At 39.1% G+C, this 10,289-nt stretch overlaps 1 pseudogene; it reads right to left on the bottom strand.

The window, feature by feature from the left end:
* Positions 1-4,085: 4,085 nt before the first annotated feature.
* On the bottom strand, positions 4,086-10,182 carry LOC120296220 (annotated as a pseudogene).
* Positions 10,183-10,289: the final 107 nt, after the last annotated feature.

Here is a 10,289-nt window from a genome sequence, read left to right as displayed (position 1 = left end):
GAAAAAAGCTTAATTTTTTCCTTTTTTGGCTTGAAATCTTCTTCTCATTCGTTGGGTTTCTTACAGCTTGGAATTTCGATTTAATGCAGGAATAGGGATGACGATGAATTTTAAGTCTGAAATTTATGGAGAAGGGCGATTTTGGGATTTCGATTTTTTTGCGATTTAAATCTGTGACGCCCGAGGGAAGACAGTAGGGCAGGTTGGATCCATTTGCACGCTGACTATGTTTGTCTTGTGGTCAGGCCTGTGCCGCTTAGGAGGACGGATTTGGTCAAATGACAATTTGTTTTTTACAAGTAATCTTTCAATTTTGTTTTCGAAAAAAAAAAAGAAAAAAAAAAGAAATGAGGAGGAAGGAAGGAGCTTATGGCTAGGAAAGGAAGGAGTAGCTGCCATTGAGTAGGCCCTTTGGGGCCCCGCCTTGAATAATGAAGAAAAAAAATAGAAAATATTTTTGGAGGCTGGGATGTGTTGAGGGACATCCAAGTGGATGAGTGAAAGGAAACATAATCCTCCCTTTGATTCCTAAGATGTTCCAAAGAGATTTTGCCTCCCTCTCACTCTGCGATATCTATATTGGCAAATTGGCCAAAAAATAAAAATAAGAATCTAGATGAGTCAATTATCCCAGGTTGGATCATAGCTGGGACAGTTCTTAACTGAGGGGGATTATTTAGGGGGGGTAAAAAGGAAAATTTTAAATAAAATAAAAAAAATCATTTTAACAAGGGGGAAAAAGAGATTGACATTGGGGAGGCATGTAATGGTGGAGTCTTGCCCCCACAAAGACATAAGTTGACCAACCCCCCAAATCTATTCAATTGACTTTTGCCCACTCTTATCTCTCCTTTCAATTCTTTCTTTTATGCTTCTGTCCATGGTCAATGGACTTGATGCGGTCGGGTGCACATTTCAAGCTTTTCAAAGGTGTTCTGGCTTTTTGCCCGAATAGATGCGTGTTCTCTGGGCTTTCCTGAACGCACCCACATTTGGTAAGATTTGAATTTGATCCTACTTTAGCGTTTACTTTATAATGTGGAGACAAATTCGTTTTTCCCTCAAATCTTGTTGTTCTGTCATGCTGTTCGCAAAACTTCAGTAGCTACAGGAGCGAATGAGGATGGAATTCAAATGATGAAAAAAGTCCGAATTCACATAGACAGTGTGGAAATCCCAGACTCAATTCGTGAGGAGCCCACCAAAAAGGAATGGACAACCTACTTTTAACGATCAAAGCCAAACCCTTCAATGGAAAAATGGGTTGTCCGCCAATTTCTCTAACTTCGCTGTGGGTAACTCAGTTTCAAGCAAACTAGGATAGGATGCCACCTTACCATAATAAGAAACAATTCAAAATCCAATAAGATATGGTCTTTAAAGACTTGTGACATAATCATAGGAAACATAGATCCTCCCGTTGATTGTCATATCGTGCACTTCACACAATTTTCATTCACTGGACAGCAAGCACATTGCTAAGGGCGAACTCCATTCCATTTCCCAACTTTGATAATTTCCCGATTCTTTATTCACTTATTCTCTTCATTTTTGGCCCCTTTTTTTTATCATTTTCCCAAAATTATGCTGAAAGCTGCATTGACGTTCAGTGGTCATGTGAGACCCACCAATCATTAAGATTAATTAATAAACCTAAATAGTTTATGGTCCCCACCCACGTTTTCATTTATCGAAAATTATAAATTTATTAATATTCATTTCTTAAAGTTGCGGCAACCAATGAATTAGGTATACGCCATGGGACAAATTTTAGTGCTAAAATCGATGCACGAAAAGGCATCGTTGGAATATAACGAGGGAGGTGATGGTGGCCGGATAATGTGCAATCAAGGTCGATCCATATCTCGGCTGGCAATAATTTGCATGCTACCTTTCATGCACGGAAAATAAGTAAATAATTAACTCTCCTTTTATTACTATCATTGCGTCGTCGTCATTATTATTATTTGGCTTTACTGAAAAATCATCATGATTAACTATGGTGTCCCAGTTCATGAAATTAAGTTTAAATTGTTCGAAAATGATATTATACGTATTTGGTGTTGTGATATAACAAAATAACGTGAAAATGCAGTAGATCTCTACATTAGAAATAATATATCCGTAAATTATTTAAAAGAAATTCGTTGTTTGGTGCAAATTGATGTTGCTTATAATAATCGGGTGGGTCATAGTCATCAATTTACGTAACTTTTTTTTTAAAAGCTTCCAAGGAGTTTGTTCACGGAAGTTATTCCTTGGACAAAGTTTGCGACGGCAAGAAAACATGAGCAGGGCAGGGCAGGATTCTCTTCGGATTGCTAAGCCGTTAATTAAATTATTGTAACCATAACTTGAAGTGTCTCTCTTCTCCTCCACTCCCAGTTCCCACCAACCCAATTCTCATGATTAATCCGTGAGGCTAATTAGCAATTTGATAGAATGCATAGGGCATCGCGCAACGGTTACACGTGTTTGAAAATGAGGCCAACGTATGCGAAGGCATTTAGAATTTAAATGCAAAATCGATTAGATCTAATGCGCATAAGCAAGAATGGGATTGGCTAGTTGCTCTCGCCGACGAATGAAATACTTTCTTCACAACCTACACCTTTCGTCTCTCTCTCCCTCTCGATTTGGCTAACAACCTTTTTCAAATGCGCTTAATAGGAGTCCTCTAAAAGTATAAAGAAATTTTTTTAGTCCATATTAAAACACAATGATATGTCATTAACAAAGAACATGATTTCACAATCAAATTCAACAGTTGTCTAACATCACTTTTATAGAACAAATAACTATCTTGGCTTTTTGTTTGAATGGTAGTTAAGCTAATTCCTTTTCCTATATGATAAACCGGGAATCATTGCCACTATCACTATAAATTATGTGGAAATAGCTAATAAGTTCTTTGGGAATTGACCCACCGTGCGCCTACCGAAACCCTCCTTAGCCACTAGGGTCAAGAGCATAAAAAATACGATTAATGATAGAATAAAAAAAAAATTGATTTATGATGTTTGATCAAATTATCTGAAAATTAGATATGTAAAATAAAGAAGAGTGAAAGAAGAAGAAGAAGAAGAAGAAGAAGAAGAAGAAGAAGAAGAAGAAGAAGAAGAAGAAGATTGCAAGAGAGACTAAGGGGACAAAAAATGAAGAAGATTGCAAGAGAGACTAAGGGACAAAAAATGTTAACAAAGAAATGATTAAAAATCGAGGTGCGTAGGAGATAGGGTTGACCCACCAAGGAGAGTGAGTGAGACAGTATATAAAACCCGAGGAATAAGGCAACTTTTATTTCAGAATCTTCCTGGCGGTGACAAAAAGCAATCCAAACCTAAAAGTAATATATAAATATATAATTATATATATATGGGGTGGAAGATACGTAACCCAATCATACTCAGTGAATTCTGTCTCGTGTAGTATTGGGCAATCATAGTTTTTTTTTTTTGGGGGCAATCATAGTTCACATGAGCCTAAAGCTTCCTAGAAGAAGAGAAAAGAGGAGACTCTTTCCAGGAAGAGAGTGAAGGTGACACTTCTGCTGCGGCAATGGAATATGCTAAGAAACCAAACCAGACTTTTCCACGAAGGACACGGACATCGCCTTCCCTACGAAGAAGCTATCAAGCGGGTGGGATCAAGCCACATTTTGTGTTAAATAAAACCAGACTTAGTCAAATTCAATTCGTCCAAGTTTGAGACCGTGGCGTCAGTATCCCTAATCAGAACTCATCTGATTTAGGTGTTTCAACAGAAGCAACCTGAAACGTTTTCGGGTGGGACTTTGTTTTGCACAAGGATCGTCTGTAGGTCGGGCCTGTGCAGCCGCCCGCAAGAACGACTCTTTCCATGGTCGAACGGACGATTCAATCGTGGACAAACAAGGCCTAAAAGATTCTAAGTTTGGTTAGGTCGTTCTACTGTGACCAGCCTTACCAGCCTAATATCCAACGGTTGGCCTAACATGCTTGGGCCACTGGAACCGTGATTGGTTTTCGACCTGCATTCATCAGCCCAAAGATGGCGTCGTTTTTCTTCTTCGTAAGGCGAATAAATAGTCATGCAATTCAGGAGACTTCTCACCGCAACCAAATTATTCAGTAAAAGATTTACTACATGATCTGAACTATGAGGATTTATAACCACAAAATTTTGCCTGCTACATATACCATTCAAAAGTTACAGCACCAAATTAACTGTCATTGGTGCACTACGAACTGCAGCCGCTAGCAAAGGCTGTAACCCCGACAAGAATTACCAGTAACAGTCTCATCCATAAATATAGCTTCACTCTTCACTAATTTGTTTATCTGTGAGCCTATGCCAAAACGCTGATCATTTGCGCAAAGACAGATCGATGTGTAGGTAAGCTACGCAAGTCACGAAGAGTAAGAAGAATACGGATGTCAACATTAATGGCTCCGCAAGCATGAAGATCGGGTTGAAGTGGTAGTAAACCTGCAAAATAGCAGAAAGAAAGAAGTGAGAAATTGTGGACTTTTGGGGCACAAAACTTGATATTGAGACTGCATGCTATACTTTAAGAGGAAAATATCTTTCTTCCAAACTGAATATAAATCAAACATTCTAGACATCATCCTTGCAGGAAATCTTATGATAGACAGGTCTTCCTTTTTTCTTAAAAGGAAGGGGGATCCAAGAGATCACATTCCACAGATCAGTAATGTTCTGGCACGCAGGCAGTTTAAGAAGTTGCAAACATGATGGAAGATATATTAAGAAACGATAATTGTGCAGAAATATTAAATCAGCCAGGCTCTTAAGCAGGCACTGCAGAAGCGCTAGTTTGTCTCACCTAAATGCCAAATTGCCAATTATATGGCAGAGCGTCCCCTTCATAATTCTTGGTTTTGCAGAATTAAGTAAAATCTTGTTTATCAAAGTAAAATTACCTGGAAGGGAATGTTATGCTCAGGGACAACATTATTCTTCTCCAGAACTACCACTGTCCTTCCAACAACATCGAGGTATGAATATTTTTTCTGCAATCACAAATAAATGTGACATCCGAGTTAATAAGGAAAAGATTTCAGATTCTGTACAGGAATTTAATGAAAAGTCCAAAAAAGATGGCCATAAGGCACTCGGCCTGGTGTTGAAGGCATTGGGGTGTGGGTATGGTTTCTAAGCTCAGGGGTTAGACTCCTGACCAATTAAAAACATAGAAAGTCCACATGAAATGAAGCGCTGCATTTGAGCAGGACCTCAACTGACATATTGAGGTGAAAAAGGTTAATGAGGCACGGCACGTGTATGATTCCTACAGAAAGCAGTTACCTCCAGATATTGATTCACAGGAAAAGGTAGGACAGCAGATGGCTCTTTTGATCCCTCAGGCAGCACAACCTGAGATACAGAAATTATCATACACTAAACCATGCCAAACGCATTAAAATGCTACATGAAGATAGAATAAGAAAATACTGAATTAAATTAGATTTGATAGGTAATAAAACCCACTTTAATAGTTAACTTGTCCACCACTGTCTCCACTAGAGGACATCCATAACTGAAATTGAGGTAACGCTTGCCATCAGGAGACTCAAAAGGAAATCTTCCAGTGGCAGACCATACCCAATAACAAAAGTTGCTTTCCAACCTCCAAACAAGGATAACGAGGCTCAATTTCTAGTTCAGACTGTCAAAAAAGCAAAATTGAGTCAAATATTCAGCAACTAGAATAGCATGCTGCAAATGATAGTATACTCTAAGTTGATGTGTTTAGCAATGCATAGAAGGTAATTTTTTTTAACAACGCAAATAATTAAGGAAAATAGTTAAAGAGAAACACCCAGTAAAATTCAAATGCTCTCTATGTTGTTATAAATTGCAAGGGCGGCAATGCAGCTACAAAAATAACATCCAGATTGAATATCTTCCTCATATGTGAAAACAATAAGTGACTAAACAAGAGCACAAGTCCTAAAATTTGTCAACTTGTGCACTCAAGTTCTTCCTTCAATTTCATATTTTTAATTAAACCAACAGAGGGGGTGGCATTGTTGAATTCCTTTTACTGTCACTTTTTTAGTCATCTTTCAATCCTTGAATCAAACCAAGTCGCTTTAACCCAACAACAGAATGTTACAAACTGAAATTAAATGAAGCTTGAAACTCAAAATGATCTTCAAAGTAAAAAGACGACAGCAAAATTAGGGGCGGCGGGTGGCGCTGCCACTGCTTGATTTAGCAGGCAGGCCAACAACCCGCCTGACCATCAGTGAGGGCCATAGATCCCGAGGGCAAGCACTTGAAAGCTCAGTGGTGCTACCACAGTCACCACCACCAAGTGAGGGTGTGCTTGCCCTTGCCAGTCAAGGGGGCGAGTAGTGCCGCCCACAATGCCCTACCCTCTGATCTGTTTTGTTTTTTTGAGTCCTTTGTTAATTTTCAAATAAACTTTTTTTTTCTTTCTAATTTCAATTAATTATTTGGAAATTTTAACTTTTTTTATTTTTATTGTAATTTTAATTGTTTTATTTTCATATGGAATAAAAAACAATGTCATTTTTTGTGTTGAAAGTGCACCATCACAACATTATTGGCCACGTGAGAAAAGAAAATAACAAAAAAGCCACACGGCATTTTCCTTCAAGAAGATAATGGAAGGACTAAAGTGCACAAAGTTGACAAGTTTTAGAATTTAAAATGCACAAAACAAAATTTTTATGATTAAAGTATGAGGTTGACAAAGTTTTAGGACTTTGCGACATAATTATCTTGCTAAACAATTAGCTCAAATAAAGCACAGGACCAACAATATTTTTGATTGACATGTTCCTCTCTGGTGTGTAAGATTTCATTAATGAGGAGAAAGATCATGCATCACCCAACTTCATGGTATAGGCATCTTGTTCAGTCTAATTCGATCTAATACATCAATAGTATAAATAGGGGCTGACAGAGGTTATGGTTGAATCATATTTTTACATCACAGTCCATTCTACTAGGCCTGCCTTCATATCCTAATGCAAAAATTAGACACTTTTTTTATATTCCACTAATTCAAAACAATAATGCTTTGGAGAAAAAAAGAGTTCCGACATAAGCTATATACTCAGGGTAAGAATTTAATTAATCTGGATAACTGCATGATGAATGGCAAAACCAAATTCTTCCACAAAGATAGTTACTTAAACATCAATTATTCTTCAAGCCAATTTCTTTATTTCACAAGTATCACTAAAAATATCCCCGAACAACCACCTCAGGAACCCATATCCCAAGATAGTGCATCTATCTAAAACAAAAATATGAAGGATGTACCTTTAGAGCACCTAAACGAGGCGTGATGATGAAATGTTCCTATTTCATCACGATAATACTGAGTGCACTCTAGGTGGGAGTCTAGCTAGAAGATGTCTGAACGAGAGAGACACCACTGTGACCTGGGCTCTAGATTGATATTCAACCCTGCCAAAGAGAACTTCTGAAGTTGAATATCTAGGTGTGTAGTAAATTAACCAGATTGAGGAATTCAAATGAACTAACACCAAGAACCAATTCTCTTTTCCTCAATCCAATTATCCAACAAAGCATCACACCACCTGAGCAACCATCTCTAGATAGGAGACCCACAAATGCAGCTATAATTTATGGAGACACTAAAGTTTTTGTGACATCAATGAGACTGTACCGAGCTCTATCATGGATTGCACATTTATAACACAATAAGATCTTTAGAAGTCAATTATATGAAGGATTCAAGCATCAATCTAAAGTTCTGAATAAATTCCACATACCACTAACAAGCTTTGAACACTAAAAGAGCAGGAATTAAAGAGGACTCGAGTATGGTTAATTACAACACAAGAAATAGTATCCTCTGTAATTTATAATTATTCAAACTTAAAATTAAGATATTTAATATTTATTTAACAATTGCAAGATTGAATTAATCAAACGCAGCCTACTGCATCCACACATCACTTGCTTGTAGAATTCTACAAAACATACTTATAAGACCCAGAAAAGAAAATCAGAAACTAGTTGATAAATAAGCAGTGTTTGCATATTTCAAATGATAGACGAAGCATCTTCAAAAGTGAGAAATTTACCTGAAAGACACCTTTGTGGCGAGCACCAGCGTGAGCCAAATTTATATTGCTCAGTGATCTGAAGGCTTCCCCAATGAGATATTTCCACCTCCCTGCATGCTCTCAACAACAGCGGCGTGACTATTATTTTCCAAGTGCACAATCACTGGTGAATATGAATGCGGAGGACGGTCATTGTAAGGCCCATATTTCAGTTCAGTACCAGCACGATGAGTAGGGTCTACTACAGTGAAAAGACTCCAACTTTAAAGGCTGGTGTCTTAATAAAATGTTATCTGGCTGCTTGATATGATATGGCTTTACAATATTAGGCACTGTCATGGTAGTAGACCAGCTGTGACTCTGACTGACTTATCTCCCCACGGAAAGGGTTCCAGAGAAGTGTTAGCATATAGAGTACCTCCAATGACAGCTTCACCAGCGGCCAATGGATTTAGCAGGGATATAGATAAATACTTAGTTCCATTGGGCATCAGGTAACTTTGGATTTACATCTAGAGGGGTATAGGTTTTCTTCTTCCGTTTTCCTGTTGCCACTTGTGCCTCACAACTGCTAGATGATCAACCTGTGTCGGTGGAAAAGCAAGCAGAATTTCTGAAGCAGGAGTAGCTTCCCAGTATTTTCAACCTGAAAGAGGCCCACCAATTAAAAAAACTAAACTTATGGACAAAGAGCAACTTACAAAGCAAAATCAAAATTTATTGTTTGGTATTTATCAGTGATTCCTGAAAGGAATTTCATGTAAGATGAACCAAAAGAAATGTAAACAGGAAGATTCTATATGTTCAGAGAGATAAAATCAAACAAAGACACGCACTTACCTTCAACGCCAGGAAAACCTTAACGATGTGAGAAGTCAGGTCAATCTGCAAGAAGTTAACAGCACAAAAGGAAAATGCATCAGTCATCAGCAACCAAAGAAACATTCCATGAGTAATCAGTGGTATCTTTATGCAATTGATGTACCATGAAAATGTAACTTAAGGACAGGAAAACAAACAACTACCAGAAAGGCCATTCTTAGTTTCTAGCGTCATATTGAATAAACTGTAAAGCCTTGCATTTTCAGAAAAACTATCTTTTGAACCAACATTCATGGGACGGAGGAATTGAATAGAGCAGAGCTTACTCCTGGCTCTTCCTGTTCACAGTGATAGACAGACGGGAAAAAGAAATCTGACAAGTTTGAGAAGCTGTATAGACTGAGGCAGTGAAAAGTCTATCATCAACAAACAAAATTCCATCTTTCCCCCAAACTTCCTATAAACTAATCATTCCCGAGCAACCATCAAATGAAGACGAGAATCGTCCACAAGGTCCACGACCACCGTAAGCAGCATTCCATACGTAACACGACTCGGGATCCCTATGTCGGAAAATCCACGGCTCCAAAACCCCTAAACAAACCAAGTACCGCCAACGACGTCCATCCACGGCTCGACAGCGACCTAAGCCCCGTCACTTTATCACCTTCGGTAATGGAAAGATCTCCACGTGCTTCGATAACACTAAGAAGGAATTCCACGCACTCCAACACACAGTCTTGAAGCCAACAGATCGACGACGCAGTCAACCAACGCCTTCGGACGAGCGGCGATTCCTGAGTCAAGATCCGCGATCTCGAGGAACGCAGGACGGCAATCGCGGGCGCGAATTGCCTTCGGGAAATGGAAAGAAAAACGAAGGGAGGAGAAGGGAGGGAGAGGAGAGAGGTACCCTGCGCCCGGCACTTTGATGGATTCCGGGATGTCCTGCGCAGAACAGGAGGGCAGGATCAAGAGGAGAGCGAAGATCGAGATGGAGACGGCGCTCGAAGCCGCAAAGCGGAATCGCCATTGACGCTGCACCTTCTTCTCTCCCCGCTGCGCCTGCTTGACGAAGAAGACGATGCAGTCGCGCAAACTGGTAAGTCTCGGAGACGAGAGACGAGGACGAGGACGAGACGAGGAGGACGAGATTGTGCGCTTGCGGCTTTTTAAGTGGTCCGTTCGATTGATTTTGGGCCGATAAGGTGTGAACGGCTTCGGTCGGGCCCGGTCCAGACAGGGGCTCTCGGGTTACTTGGAGAATAATTGAAAGGCTTCCCAATTCCATCCGTCAGGCTAAATATCGTATGCTTATCGATATCAACGTGTATCATGAACCTGTTTGTTTTTCCAAAATAAGTAATTTAAAAATATTTTTCCTAAAAATAAACTTTT

Source organism: Eucalyptus grandis, chromosome 7 (assembly GCF_016545825.1).
Source record: "Eucalyptus grandis isolate ANBG69807.140 chromosome 7, ASM1654582v1, whole genome shotgun sequence".
NCBI classification, from domain to species: domain Eukaryota; kingdom Viridiplantae; phylum Streptophyta; class Magnoliopsida; order Myrtales; family Myrtaceae; genus Eucalyptus; species Eucalyptus grandis.
This window is presented reverse-complemented; position numbering and strand designations above follow the sequence as displayed.